This window comes from Suricata suricatta, chromosome 10, assembly GCF_006229205.1.
Source record: "Suricata suricatta isolate VVHF042 chromosome 10, meerkat_22Aug2017_6uvM2_HiC, whole genome shotgun sequence".
In the NCBI taxonomy this organism is placed as follows: domain Eukaryota; kingdom Metazoa; phylum Chordata; class Mammalia; order Carnivora; family Herpestidae; genus Suricata; species Suricata suricatta.
The window spans coordinates 80625437-80640947 of record NC_043709.1 but is presented as its reverse complement, the minus strand read 5'-3'; the positions used below and the strand labels follow the sequence as shown (position 1 = coordinate 80640947).

Here is a 15511-nt window from a genome sequence, read left to right as displayed (position 1 = left end):
TCTCCCCAAGTCTTTGTGGCTTACAATACAATTATCTGTTTGTGTTAGGTGGAATGCTAAAAAGTCCTCCATGGTTTCCATCCTTTGGGGTGACTTCTGTGATTATGTTATGTTACATGGCAAAGGGATTTTGCTAATGTAATTAAGTGGATTAATCAGTTGACTTTAAGGGAAGATGATTATCTGGGTGAACATAACCTAATCACATGCACCCTTTAAAAGCCAAGAGTTCTCTCTAGCTGCTGGTCAGAGATCTGCCAGGGGAGGGAGATTCAATGTGCCACCGCTGGCTTGAATATGGAGGAGCCACACTCAAAAAATCTGAGAACAGCCCCTAGGAACTGAGAACAATCCTTCACCGACAGTCAACAAGAAAGTAAGTCTTCCGTCCTACAACCAAAAGAAAATAAATTCTGCCAATGACAAGTGGGCTCAGAAGAGAACTCTAAATGCCAAATGAAAATAGCTGCTGACACTCTGATATCAGCCCAGTGAGACCATGAGCAGGATATCTAATAGGGCTACACCCATATTACCTGACCTACAGAAACTGTGAGTAAATATATTTGTAGTTTGAAGCTGTTAAGTTTATGGTAGTCTATAATTCAGCAACAGAAAATTAATGCACACTTGCTCACAGTTTGGCAGCTTTGTGTTGGAAGCTGTTGAGATTCTGTCCAGCTTTGCTCCACATGTCTTCACACTCTGACCCATAGTGAAGGAGCTTCCTTATTTGGGACACTCACAGGACAGAGGATAAAGAGCAAATGAATGGATAAAAAATCACGACGGCTCACATCTGTTCACACTCCAGTGGCCAAACCAGGTCACACAGCCATGCCTCAAGGCAATGGGGCAGGATGTATCATCTTATAGAAATGGAGAGATTAATTTTGAAAAATAATACAGTCCACCACCATGGAACATTATAACTCTGGCCTAATAGGAAAGACCAAAATCTTGGTGGTCAGGAAGACTTGAGTAGAAATTTTGGTACCATCACCTTCCTGGCTGTGTGAAATTAGGACATTTCCTAATTTCTCGGCAATTAGCCTCAGTCTCTTAACTGGTAAATACATGCTTTACAGAACTGGTATAAATGTTAACTGTACCAGTATAATGTCTGAAGATATTCTGATATATGTTGATAATATTTAGCCTCAGACTCTTGTCTCAAGGACCGACAGAATGTAATTCTTCCAAAGAGAAAAGTCAGGGAATGGAAGCCACATCTAAACATTCTGTTTTCCTCATTTTCCTAATATAACTAATGCAGAACCCCAAATGCATAACTCACAAATGCACATAATTTATGTGCTGTATCTCTTTGAACACTGTAGTAATAAGTCATGTATAGTAAGAGAATATGGTATTACTCTTCCGAATGGGATTATTAAATACAATCAATATCAGATGTGGGATTACTTTATAATTACATTTCTAAATTGATGATTCACTTGAACATCTAGTTTTGGTTTGTGAAAATGTTGTCGTAAAGCCATAGTGATGGCAGTTGAAAAACTGAGCAAATCAAACAGTGAATAAATACTTTGTCCTTAGACTATTTAGACCTTCTTTTGCCTGCCCTGATGGTTTTAAACACTATTTTAGGTTTCTAGTTCATAAATATTTGTCACTTTTTAAAAAAATGTTTATTTTTGAGAGAGAGACTGAGCATGAACAGGGGAGGGACAGAGAGAGAAGGAGACACAAAATCCAAAGGATGCTCCAGGCTCTGAGCTATCAGCACAGAATCCAACCAGGGGCATGAGCCCATGAACAGAGGCCAATGTGGGGCTAGAATCCACAAACAGTGAGATCATGACCTGAGCTGAAATTGGACACCCAACCAACTGAGCCACCCAGGTGCCCCAATATTTGTCACTTTTAAAGTAACTACTATTAGTTTTTATTGTGTAAGCCTCAATCCACAATTTAGGGTTTAATTTTTTTCTTATTACACAAAAAATAACCACCTCTCTCAATCTCTATCTATCTCTGTCTGTCTGTCTGTCTCTCTCTCTCTCTCTCTCTCTCACACACACACACACACACACACACACACACACACACCATGAAGTCAGTACACTTTCATCAGAAAAAGGAATAAAAGCCAAGTCACTCCAAAAAACCCCCAAAACTTATGAGCTAAAGATAACTCCAGTCAACATTTTGGTGCATAATCTTCCAATTTTTTCTTTGAATATTTAGATAGTTACATAGATAGATAATGTATGTTTTCATTTCTGCATATTTACATTTATTTCTTTCACAAAAATGGGGTGACATATACTATTTTATAACCTGCCTTTTCAAATAGTTCTATGCATATATTCTACTGTTTTAATGATTTCATTTAATAATTCTATGTATATTTTTCAACCAGTACTTTATTGTTGGATATTTAGATTATTTGTCAATTTACTATAGTCCAGCCTCTTAAACAGAACTTCCAAGGGGCGCCTGGGGTGGCTCAGTCAGTTATGCGTCTGGCTTTGGCTCAGGTCATGATCTCATGGTTCGTGAGTTTGAGACCTGTGTCGGGCTCTGTGCTGACAGCCCAGAGCCTAGAGCCTGCTTCAGATTCTGTATCTCCCAATCTCTCTGACCCTCCCCTGCTTGCGCTTTCTCTCTCTCTCAAAAATAAATAAAAACCATTAAAAAAAAAAGAACTTCCACTAGCCCATACATATGGATTAGAAGAAGCCAGTGTGCAGGGCTTGTTGGCCAAGGCACCACCTGGATTTTGGCACTATTCACCCCAACTTCCTCCTTTGATCAGATCCCAAAGACTGTAGCTCTGCCCTTAAATATCCAAATATATACTGGAAATGTTAAAGAACAATAAGCATAGAATCTCTCGCAAAATGGATGAGCCTCTGTTGAAATCTCCAGCCATTTTGTATTATCAAGAGTTGCCAGATGATATATAAAAGCGTCTGCATCTTGGTTTATAAACCGTCCTTTCTGCAATTTGTCTTTATTGACTGGTTAATTCTTCGTGAAAGGGCATCACAACTGATTAAAGTGCTATAGATTTTACAGCTCAGAGACACATGGTGTACTGTTCCCAGTGTCATCACAAAGGTGCCCCTGTGACTAAAGCACTCAGGTACTGTCTTTTTTTTTTCCCACAACAAAACTTGAAAAAGGCAGCCTTGTGTTCTGACTCTTTGGCTTCAGACCAAGAAAATGATTGCTTACAAAGTCACCAAAAGAATGACTTTTGAAAACTCTGAATGAAGCCATTGTTACAGAAATATGACTGCTTTTATGTGTAAAATAATTATATTATCTATCTACCTATCTATCTATCTATCTATCTATCACATATAAGGAATTCAATGGATGTTTCCACTGGCCTCGGTTAAGAAGGCCTTTGGGGAGACTAGGAGGACAATTACTAGGAGCTGGTGGACACTGACCTCTAACTTGGGCCTCTGGTCCCAGCCTTCTGTTGTCTCTCTATGGGCTCCAGCTGCTGTTCTTCTGATGGATATTCAATTGTTGGTCTTTTCGGAGAGGAGCTGTTAAAGGAAAAAAAAGATTATTTGCAAGTGGGTAGGAAAATGTTCCAACAAAGAATGAAATGAAGTATTTAGCTTCCTTTTATATATAAGTACCAACACTATTGCCAAATCTTCAAGGCTGTAGTGAGTGAATATGCAAGGCAGAGTCACCTGCAGCCACTGACCAATCATGGGTAAAGCCTCCCTCCTCTTTACCCCTGGGTGGGAAGGTGGGGGATGGGAAGTGGTGGTGCCTTAAATTTATGCTAAGATATTTCTCAACTTATTAAAATCTTTTGAAATGGAGGCCACTTCCTGAATGGGAAAACTATGTAAAATAACAAGCCCTAAGGGAACTAAAAAGTTTTAACATGATATACCCCTTTAAAAGTAAGAAGTTGAGAGATCTGTGGGATTGTGTTAGCGGACTGTTCATTTCTGCTGTACGTAAAAGGTCTTGCTATGGCCCGGAACAAAACTCAAGAGAAATCTTATCACCACTCTATTCTGGTGAACCTAAGATCTGACAGGAATCTCAAAGCTATGAGAAAAAGCTTCTTAAACTTGATCTGTGCATTATTTTGGAAGATGAGGGAAGATCATGGTTAGTCTTTCTCATAGACAATTTGACATTGTGGGCTATTGGAAAATATGAACAGGAAAATGGACAATTGGAAAATGTGTATAGCAGGATAAAAAAGGAATATCTAGACCTGACTCTAGTTGGCCACAAGTTAGCTGATAGCTTTGTCCAAGAGCTGGATGATGACATGGCTGCTACATGGAATGAGGTTTCTTCATTTTCACCTTGAGGAGAGACTTGAAGAAAGAAAGTGGGTGGGTTTGCTGAAGGCCTGGAAGTACTTCTGTAAAAACGGAGGCCACAGTGATGGAAAATAATAGTTAGCTTCCAGGGGTACTGTAAGACCCAACCAAGAATGGAAGTTGTTAGATGTGAGGGACAAGAGTTAGGAAGAGTGAGAAGGCAAAAGAAAAAGCAGAAAAGATAAAAGCTTATGCTTTGAGAGCTTTCTTAAACTCCCTGATTTCTTACCTTTCTACTTTTCTGTCTCAGGTCTAACACTCTAAATAACACTGTCCCTAGGAAGCCTTCTGTTCCCAGCCTGAGTGAGATGTCCTCATCTGGGCCCTTGGACTCCCAGAGTCCACCCCTCACCACAATGGTCGGCAGTGGCCTACATCTGCTTGTCTGTCCGTCTGGCAGACACTGAGCCTCATGACTTCAGTCCAATATACCCACTTTTCTCTCTACTGTGGTCTTAGCACCTACAGCAATGCCTGGTACATAGTAACTGTTCAAAAGTATGTTGAATGAATAAATTGCAAGGGGAGGGTACAGAAGTCACGGCAGAGAGAAGAGTGATCAGAGAGGAGCAGATTCCTGGGATGGCCAAGGTCCACAGGTAGAGAACTGGTACAGCTTGGGAATTTAAAGAAGCACCACAGAGTGTGAGACTGTGGCAAAGATGGGACTTGAGGGGCAGATGGGGTTGATCACAAAGAGCTCTCCAGCCATATTAAAGAGATTAGAATTAATGCTGAGAGTATCGTGGACACATTGACAGGAAAGTTGGGAAGTGGTGTCATTCAATTCCTGTGTTTGGAAAGAGGAAGTGTGTTGCCGCCTGGAGGCAGGGATCCCATTTAGAAGACAGCTGCAGAGATCTATGGAAGTATCATCACGTGTTGAGCAGTAGAGTGTAGAAGGAATTGGGAGAGTGGCTTGATTTAGGAAATGTTTCAAAGGTAGAGTTGACAGAGTTTTGATATTGATTAGAGAATAAGGAATAAAAAAGGAAATGTTAAGATTGATAGCTATATTTTAAGATTGATGGCTTGAACAAATGAATACTCAACGGTGCCGCTCACTAAGATAAGCAAGTAGGAGGAGTATTTTTTCACTTTTGTAACATCTGCTTCAGGCAGGTTAAAGTCAATGCGCCTGTGCACATCTGGAGGCAGTTAAATATGCACATCTTTACAGCTCAGGTTAATAATGGAGCTGGAGACACAGATTTGGTGATCATGGGCAGAAGTGGTATTTAAAGCCAGGGAAATTGATGCGATTGCTTAAAGGAGTGTTTAGAGGGAGGAGACAAGAAGGCTCAGGGCTCTCAAGAACAGACACAGTCTTTTTTAAAAGAGCAGAAGAAAGGAACCTAAAAAGAATAGTACAACAAAGCAGACTGAGAGATAGAGAGATGTCACAGAAGCCGAGGGGAGAATTCATTTCAAGTTGAAAGAGTGGTCTGAATATCAAAGTCTAGGACAAGTTAGCTTGACAACTGAGACAGTGGCCATTAAATTTAGCACCAAGACAGTAATTCATCACCTTGATAAGAATGGCTTCAGTAAAAGTCTGGGGACAGAAGCCACTAGGTTGAGAAGTGAATAGGAGATAACGTGACTATAGTGAGTATGGACAAGTATTTCAAGAAGTTTGGCTGTAAAGGTGCAAGCACTCACAGTTTTCAAAGCCCTTAAAAGTTCAGTCCTCATGGGAAGAAATAATTGGCAATTAGCTGTGGCCTAAGGAAACGCAAATTGCCAAACAGGCCCCCACGAGCTGTGGATTACTCCAAACCTTGGAGGTGGTAGTCTCACTCACAGAAGACAGAAGAAAGTGAGCTTGCTGGAAAAGTTCCATTTTAAACTCTGGTATGATGGATGGTGTTTTGCCAAGTGAAAATACACAAAAGGAGTTAGAAAAAGGAGTGGCATTGACACAGAGCTCTGGCTGCGAGGAACATTTCAGGATTCTATGTAGGAGTGGCAGCTAAGACTGTCCACAGGTAGAAGTCTCTCAGGGGAGAAACGTGAATAAGAGGAACAGGCAAGGACAGTATGACACAATAGTCCACTGATACTTGTCACCTAGGAACCAGGTGCTTTTCCTCATTGGACAGCTGGATAGGGCAGTCAGATTATGTTTATGCAGACTTTTAAACCTTTCCTAAATTATTATGAGTATAGACAAATTTCAACTTTTGATTATTAAAGACAAGTTAACCCCACAATCCCCAGGCAATGTCCTGTATAATACTCTTGACTTTACAATCTAAAATTCATTCAGTAAAATTTATTCAGATACCTTTAGCATTTTCTGTATTACATAATTGCTAAGAACAATGTATTTCCCAACATAAACTACATTTTCAACAATAAATAAAATTATGAGAGATACAAATATACAGTTCAGGGTCTCTCTGAAAGAATGCTGAATGGTGTCATGTGTTTGGGCAACAGCCAGAATGTGGGTGACTGATGCTCAGAAGATAAGAGCACTGTGTTAGGAAGTGGAAGCTAAACAGGTGGGTGGAAGGCAGATCATTGCAGGTCTTCAATATTTTGCTAAGTACTTTTAGCTTCATTCTGCAGGCAAGCGAGAAATCACTGAGTTATTGTGGGCAAAGGAGGGAGGCTTTGATCTGTGTTTTAAGAAGGTAATTCTGTTAATTAGTAGGCTCCTAAGACGTATTTGCAGACTGAATGGAGAAAAGATGACTGCAACCTGGGGGTCAGAGGAAAGGTACCATTAGTGTTTGGAAGATAATGGGAGAAAACGGTGGAAGGCCTCTCATTCAGTGAAATCAGGGACCAAACTTGGTCAGTCATTTGCAAAACTTACCAAATCAGAGGATAATAAACAAAAGATACTTACCTTGGATATTATATTGTAACTTAAGATGCATATGAGTACATTCATCCAGCAATTATGTAATGGAGTCCCAAGGCCCCTTCTTTGAGTTCAGGTCTGCCAAATGGAGTATTGTATCATTTTTCCTGCATGAACCACACCCATGTTTCTGTTTCTTTAAATTGCAGCAAAAGGCAATTGGAGTGCAGAATCTTAAATAAATTTTTATGAGAGTTTCCCCGAATCATTTTTGGCTCCCCTTCTCCATACTTATTTGGATTATAAGATTCACATCTAGTCTTTCCAAAGCTCTCAACTTAATTTTCATAGAACAGTTCTCTTTCACACTCCTGTCTCATTACTTTACCTAGTATTTATTTAAATATTGTAACATAATAAAAAGTACAATTGCATTGACCAGCTTGCGAACAAAATACAACTATTTCTTGGTAAGTATGCAACTAAATTGCTGGGACCAGGAAAGTTCAACATTCCATTTCGTATTAGTCTCCAGTGATGAGTGTGTGTGAGAGGATTGAAGAGTGTTCTTAATGACATGATTTGACTAATTGGAGACTGGCTAGCAGAGCTTCCACTGTGATGATCTGAGCTGAGGCTACAGCAATGGAAAAAGAGAGGGGAACAAACTGAAAAGGCATCGAGACACTAGCTTTGGAAATAAACAGGCTTGAGTTCAAATTCTGACTTCATTATTGAGCTGCAAGAATCCAAGTTTCTGTTTTTTTACATGTAAAATCAAATTAAGCAGAATATAATGAAAGATTAGGAAAATTCACCTAAAGCACTTAGCTATGTGCCTCACAAAAGTAAATAATATATTAAGTCAAAAGAATTTGATGTTGAATTAAGGAAAAGTAAAGAATCAAAGATGACTCCCTATTGTTTACCTTGGCTGAATAAAAAATAATATCACTAACTGAAATAGGAAACACAAGAGGAGAAATGGGTTTGGCAGATAATAATGCTAGTTTTGTATGTATTGAGTTTCCTGGTATGATGTCCATATTGAGGTGACTAGAAGGCAGTTCGAAGTGTTAGTCTGGCTTTCAGTGAGTGGTCTTGGTTAGTGATATCAACTTGAAGTCACACATATAGAATAATAAATGAAGCCATGAAATGGATGGGTTTGGTCACAAAGGTTAGTTGGGGAAAATACACAACCAGACATGAGGCAAATCCAAGATACAAGAGAAACCAGCTGGGATAGGGAGGCAATAGTGGCATGTCCACCTGTGTCCCGAAAACACAGGTACGGTTTTGATGATTACATGAGTCTATCAATGTCTTGCACACTGTCTTAGCTCAGCCTCCCAAGCCTGAGGCAACTTTTTCACTCCAGAAGTGTCTTAAAGCTCCCCAATAGCACTGAAGGTTTGGTGGCTACTAAAGAGATTTCAGTCATTCTTGAAAGGGAAGCAAGACTGAGAGAGGTTTTTTTTTTTTCAATGGTTAGGGGTAGGGTTCAAGGGAAGACTTGAGCATGTTTCTAGGTTAAGGGAAAGTAGAAAGAATTTTTAAAAAATATATTAGAAATCAAAAGTGGTTTACTCTGTAATATAAGTTTGCAGATGATTTTTATATTCACTTTAGTTCCTTTCTGTATGTTCCGAATTGTCTGCATTGGGTATATAAATAATGAACTTGAAAAAAATATTTTCTTTAACATGAAATTGGGGTAGTCTATGAACAAAGTTCCAGGAATGGGATGGAGTGTATCAGGAACACAGGTGAAGAGAACTTAGAAAGGGAACAAGGATTCTTCTCCCACTGAGAGAAGAAAAGAAAACAACTTAAGATTCAGAAACATTTTTAAGTGGAAGTGAGAGAGTGAGCAAAATCACACCATTTGGTCTCTATAGTTTTTAAGTAAGTTAAGAGGCAAGGTAGTCTGCTGAAACTGTGGAGGAAAGATAAGACTAGAAGTATGGAAAGAGTGAAAATGTTTTTAAAACTCAGTATGAGGAATAGAAAAGGATTTACTCTGAAATTGGTTAAGTATCTGCAAAGAGCCTGGAGACTCCAGGGCAGTTGGATAATAGGTACATGCAGTGTAGCCGGTTACTGAGCTATCTCCCATGGCAACAGTTACCTGTCTGCAGAGCGGCAGCAGTTAGATTCACCAGGCAGGTGTCCACGAGTCAGCGCGTGAGGAAATCTAAGGTAGCCTCCACTCCCAATCCCGTGACACCACCAGGACCTCTACTGCTAATTGCAGCAACCTTGGAATCATCCCAGATCCCTACTTCCCAAAACCCATTTTAACAATCCCCACGTTCTGCCCACTTCTTCTCCAAGTCCTATTCCGACCTTTACTGTCACCATGCTTGTTGAGACTACTATCGTGCTCTGGCCCTGACTACTGCTTGGCCTCCTACCTGCTGCTCCGTATCTGCTCCTGCCCCACTCAGCTCCATTCTTTACACTCTATCTCTTATAAAAACAAAACAATGCAAACAAAACACCCACAACAACAACAAAAATACATCAAGTGTTGTTTTACTCTTTTTAGACCCTTAAAAGGTTTCTGACTGCTCTTGAAATAAGGACCAAAATTCTCAACACAGCCCACCAGGTCCTTGTGATCTGGTCCCTGCAACATCTCCAGACTCACCTGACACAGTACCTCCCCTGACTTTCCATTCCCTGGCCATACAGGCCTTCTCTCTGCTCCTCAAAACCATGGAGATGAAAACTGACTGACAGAGGCAGAGATGGAGAGTGTCTTATCATCAGATGCTATGGACTTTAGAGAAAAACAAAATAATAAAATAAAATATAGAAGACTGAGCTTTGACCCAAAAATGTTGAATAATTTAAACTAAAAGAGTGAAGGTGACATTTACATCTTGTCTAGCTTTCCCAATGCTTAGGGACTCATGAAGAAGCCGATCTGTTTTAGGGAATAAAAACTCAGGCCCTTCACAGAGCAGGAACCTCCAGCACAAGGATCTCTGAGCACTTTTCCTTGGATGCCCCATAGCATCGCACTCTCAGCAGCTCCCTCCCCGCCTTTACGCCCATCCATCCTTGTAAGCCACACTTGTGCCAGAGCTGCCCGGCTACTTTCACGTCTGGTCCTGATGACCTGACACCTCAGGCCTTCTTAGCCAGATTCCTAGCTTATTCTGTCCCCAGGCTAGTTCCCCTATCCAGTCTCTCTTCCCATCTACCCTCTGCTCAGATACTAAGATGGTCTTTTTTTTTTAATGGTTATTTATTTATTTATTTGGAGAGAGAGTGCGTGGGAAAGGGCACAGAGAGAGGGAAAGAGAGTCCCAAGCAGGCTCCATGCTGTCAGCACAGAGCCTGACAAAATATGAGATGATGACCTGAGCAGAAATAAAGAGTCAGACACTTAACTACTGACCCCCTCGCCCCCAGGGACCCCAAGGCTAGTCTTTCTAAATCATCAATTCCATCACATTACACTCAAATTGAAAAGATTTTTTAAAAAAGGAAATAGTGGAATGTAGAAAAAGTGTTGATTGCTTTCTAAACTTGACACAAAGAGCAGGGAGGAAAACAGGATGACCTCTATTTGGAAGGAGTATAATTCAAGTGCAATTTTCAGAGGAAAGCCAAATTTCAGTCCTTTGTATCTTTATTTTTTTCAATAAAAATTTAATTAGAAAATATGAGAGGAGGAGCCAAGATGGCAGAAGAGCAGGTAGTCTTTTTCCTGTCTTGTGTACATGACATACAGCCAGATCAACACTAAACCATCCTTCACACCTAGAAAACTAGGATTAACACAACAGTCTGCACACCCTGAACCACAGAACTCAGCAGGTATGCTGCACGGGGAGGTGACCTGGGGGAGAGAGGAGACGCAGAGGACAGGGAGCTGTTTTTGCTTGCAGAGAGGAGGGAGATGGGGGAGCAGCGTGGAGAGTACAGGAAAAGTACCTCCCAAAAAAGCAGCTGGAGAGAAAGTAGGGGGGGAAAGGTTGAAACAGCCACAGGGACTGATCTAAAAGGAGAGACAGGAGAAAGGAGACGGTTTAAATTCCATTAAGACTCTATGAACAGACAGCACACAGAATCTGAAACTCCGTAGCTCAAAATACCTTGAGGGAAGGGCGAATTCACAGGAGAAGAGTGGGTCTGGGAGATCCTCGGGCTACTTGAGGTTTTCCACAATCCCGGAAATGCTGCTGCTGCTGCGCGATCCCGTGAAACTTTTCTGGGGCAGGCTGGCACCCAGCTGCAAGTATCTGGACATAGGCAGCAGCAAGGTCTTGCTAGCATTCCTGGGTGCCGCCTGCACCCGGCCATTGCTCAGAGAGAACCTCCCCCAGAGGATCTGAGCGAGACAAATCCTCAGTCCCTAAGAAGTGAGGGGTCGGGAAATACAGCATTTCGATAAAACTCAGGATGGAGGTGCTGCCTGGCAATCTGACGACGTGATTACAGACAGTGCAAAAGCAGGGAGTGGACTGAAACCAAAGACAAAGGACGGGTGCACCATTTCTGGTCAGGAAGAGCACAAAGATCGATACTACCCTGGATATGTTGACGACGCCATTTTCACTCCTCCTGCGCATGCGCATACATACCCACAACAATCCACTTTAGTAAGCTAAGCAGCGCCATCTAGTGGAAAACGGAGCCATAACATTAAGCCCCGCCCATCTGGGCGACCTTGCTCTTTAGGAATATCACACATCTTTTCCCCTGGTGAGTTTTAAGGACTAAAAAGTGCGTCATAGTTTGACTTCTAGGGGAAAATGATGTACTAGTAATCATTTCTCAGTCTGTTCGCTGGCCCATCTATTCAATTTTCTTTTTTCTTTTTTATTCTTTCTTTTTCGTTTCTTGTCTTTTACAGAAAAGTAATAGAATAAATAACATAAAATAATTTATTTTTATTTTTCATTTTTATTAAAAATATTTTCCCTTATTTTTTGACTAAATTTTTTACTTTTTGGTAAATTTTTCAAATTCTATTTTACTTTCATCATTTCAAGTTATTCTATTTCATTGTATTCATTTTCTCAAATTTTTAAACTTTTTGTTTGTTTTTGTTTTGTTTCTCTTTCCTTTTCTTTTCTTTTTCCCTCTTTTCCTAATCAATCAAGCTCCTTTCAATAATGAGACCAAAACACACCTAAGATCCAGCCATCATTTATTTGATTTTCTGTGTGTGTTGTTTTTAATCTTTTTATTTTAATTTTTTTCTTTTTTTCTCTAATCAATCAAGCTCCTTTCAACAACCAGACCAAAACACACCTCAGGTCTAGCCATCATTTATTTAATTGTGTGCGTGTGCGTGTGTGTGTGTTTGTGTATGTGTGTGTGTGTGTGTGTGCATGTGTGTTGTTTTTAATCTTTTCATTTTAATTCTCCCCTTTTTTGCTAATCAATCAAGATTCTTTCAAAAATCAGACCAAAGCACACCTAGGATTTAGCATCACTTATTTTATTTTTGTGTGTGTTGTTTTCAATTTTTTAATTAAAAATTTTTTTACCTTATTAATTCCTTTTCTTCCCTCAAAATGATGAAATGAAGGAACTCACCAATGCTGGTTCTCTGAAGAGCAAGAAGAAATATTAGCCAGGGACTTAACCAACACAGATACAAGCATGATGTCTGAATCAGAATATAGAATCACAATGATAAGAATATTATCTGGGGCCAAAAATAGATTAGAATCCCTCTCTACAGAGATAAAAGAAGTAAAAGGTAGTCAGGATGATATAAAAAAAAATATGCTACAATTGAACTGCAATCTCGAATTGATGCCACAGCGGCAAAGATGGATGAGGCAGAGCAGTGAATCAGCAATATAGAGGACAAACTTATGGAGACTAATGAAGCAGAAAAAAAGAGGAGAGTAAAACAAAAGGGCATGATTTAACAATAACAGAAATCAGTAACTCATTAAAAAGGAACAACATCAGAGTCATAGAGGTCCCAGAAGATGAAGAGAGAGAGACATAGGGGTAGGAGGGTTATGTAGCAAATCATAGCAGAAAACTTACATAACCTGGAGAAAGATATACACATTAAAATCCAGGAAACACTGAGGACTCCCATCAGATTCAACAAAAACCGACCATCAACAAGGCATATCATAGTCAAATTCACAAAATACTCAGGCAAGGAAAGAATCATGAAAGCAGCAAGGGAAAAAAAAATCTTTAACATAAAAAGGAAGACAGATCAAGTTTTCAGCAGACCTATCCATAGAAACTTGGCAGGCCAGCAAGGAGTGGCAGGATATATTGAATGTGCTGAATTGGAAAAATATGCAGCCAAGAATTCTTTATCCAGCAGGGCTGTCATTCAAAATACAAGGAGAGATAAAAAGTTTCCCAGACAAAAAAAATTAAGAGTTCATTACGACCAAACCAGCCATGTAAGAAATTGTAAGGGGGACTCTCTAAGAGTCTAATGGGAGAAAAGACATAAAAGGTCAAAAGCAACAAAGACTAGAAAGTACCAGAAAACACCACCAGAAACTCCAACTCTACAAGAAACATAATGGGGATAAATTCATATATTTCAGTAATCACTCTAAATGTCAATGGACTAAATGCTCCAATCAAAAGACATAGGGTATCAGACTGGATGAGAAAACAAGACCCATCTATGTGCTGTTTACAAGAGACCCACTTTAGATCTAAAGACACTTTCATATTGAAAATAAAGGGATGGAGAACCATCTATCATGCTAGTGGCCACCAAAAGAAAGCTGGAGTAGCCATACTTATACCAGACATACTAGGCTTTAAAATAAAAACTGTAACAAGGAATGAAGAAGGGCATTATGTCATAATTAAGAGGTCTATCCACTAAGAAGACATTAAACATTTATGCTCCAAATGTGGAAGCACCCAAATATATGAATCAATTAATCACAAATATAAAGAAACTCATTGATAACAATACCATAACATTAGGGGACTTCAACACCCCACTAACAGCAACGGACAGATCATCCAAACAGAAAATCAACAAAGAAACCATGGCTCTGAATGACACACTGCACAGATGGACTTAACAGATATATTCAGACCATTTCATCCTAAAACATCATCATAATATACATTCTTCTCCAGTGCACATGGAATGTTCTACAGAATATATCACATACTGGGACACGAATCAGCCCTTAACAAGTACAAAAAGATCAAGATAATACTGTGCATATTTTCAGACCACAACGCTATGAAACTTGAAATCAACCATAAGAAAAAATTTGGAAAGATAACAAATACTTGGAGACTAAAGAAGAAATGGACTAACCAAGAAGTTAAAAAGGAAATTAAAGTGTGCATGGAAGCCAATAAAAATGATAACACGTCAACCCCAAACCACTGGGATGCAGCAAAGGAATTCATAAGAGAAAAGTATATAGAAATTCAGCGCTTCCTAAAGAAGGGAGAAAAATGTCAGATACACAACTTACACCTCAAAGAGCTGGAAAAAGAACAGCAAATAAGACCCCAAAACCAGCAGAAGACAAGAAATATTAAAAATTAAAGAAGAAATCAATGCTATTGAAAACAAACAAACAAACAAAAAAACCCCAGTAAAACAGATCAATGAAACCAGAAACTGGTTTTTTAAAAGAATTAACAAAATTGATAAACTACTGGCCAGTTTGATGAAAAAGAAAAAGGAAAGGACCCAAATAAATAAAATCGAGAATGAAAGAGGAGCAATCACAACCAACAGAGCAGAAATAAAAACAATAATAAGAGAATACTATAAGCAATTATACGCCAATAAAATGGGCAATCTGGAAGAAATGGATAAATTCCTAGAAACATCTAAACTACCAAAACTGAAACAGAAAGAAATAGAAAATTTGAACAGACCCATAACCAGCAAAGAAATCAAATTAGTAAGCAAAAATCTGTCAAAAGACAAGTCTAGGGTCTGAAGGCTTTCCAGAGGAATTCTACCAAACATTTAAGGAAGAGTTAACACCTATTCTCTTGAAGCTTCCAAAAAAATAGAAATGGAAGAAAAAATTTCAAACTCTTTCTAGGAGACCAGCATTACCTTGATTCCAAAACCAGGCAAAGACCCCACTAAAAAAAAAGAACTATAGACCAATTTCCTGATGAACATGGATGCAAAAATCCTCAACAAGACATTAACCAACCGGATCCAACAACACATCACAAAAATTATTTACCATGACCAAGTGCAATTTATACCTGGGATGCAGGGCTGGTTCAATATCCACAAAACAACCAATGTGATTCATCACATCAGTAAAAGAAAGGACAAGAACCACATGATCCTCTCAATAGATGCAGAGAAAGCATTTGACAAAATACAGCATCCTTTCTTGATAAAAACCCTTAGGGA

General features: G+C 39.4%; 1 protein-coding gene across 1 annotated transcript in view; it reads right to left on the bottom strand.

The window, feature by feature from the left end:
- LMNTD1 (lamin tail domain containing 1) overlaps positions 1-11319 on the bottom strand; it is a 147658-nt gene extending 136339 nt beyond the window's left edge. Inside the window, exons 1-2 of the mRNA XM_029955825.1 lie at positions 11256-11319; positions 3426-3527 (exon numbers count right to left, since the gene is read on the bottom strand). The gene's annotated coding sequence lies outside the window, so the exon portion shown is untranslated. The remainder of the gene's footprint in view (positions 1-3425; positions 3528-11255) is intronic.
- Positions 11320-15511: the final 4192 nt, after the last annotated feature.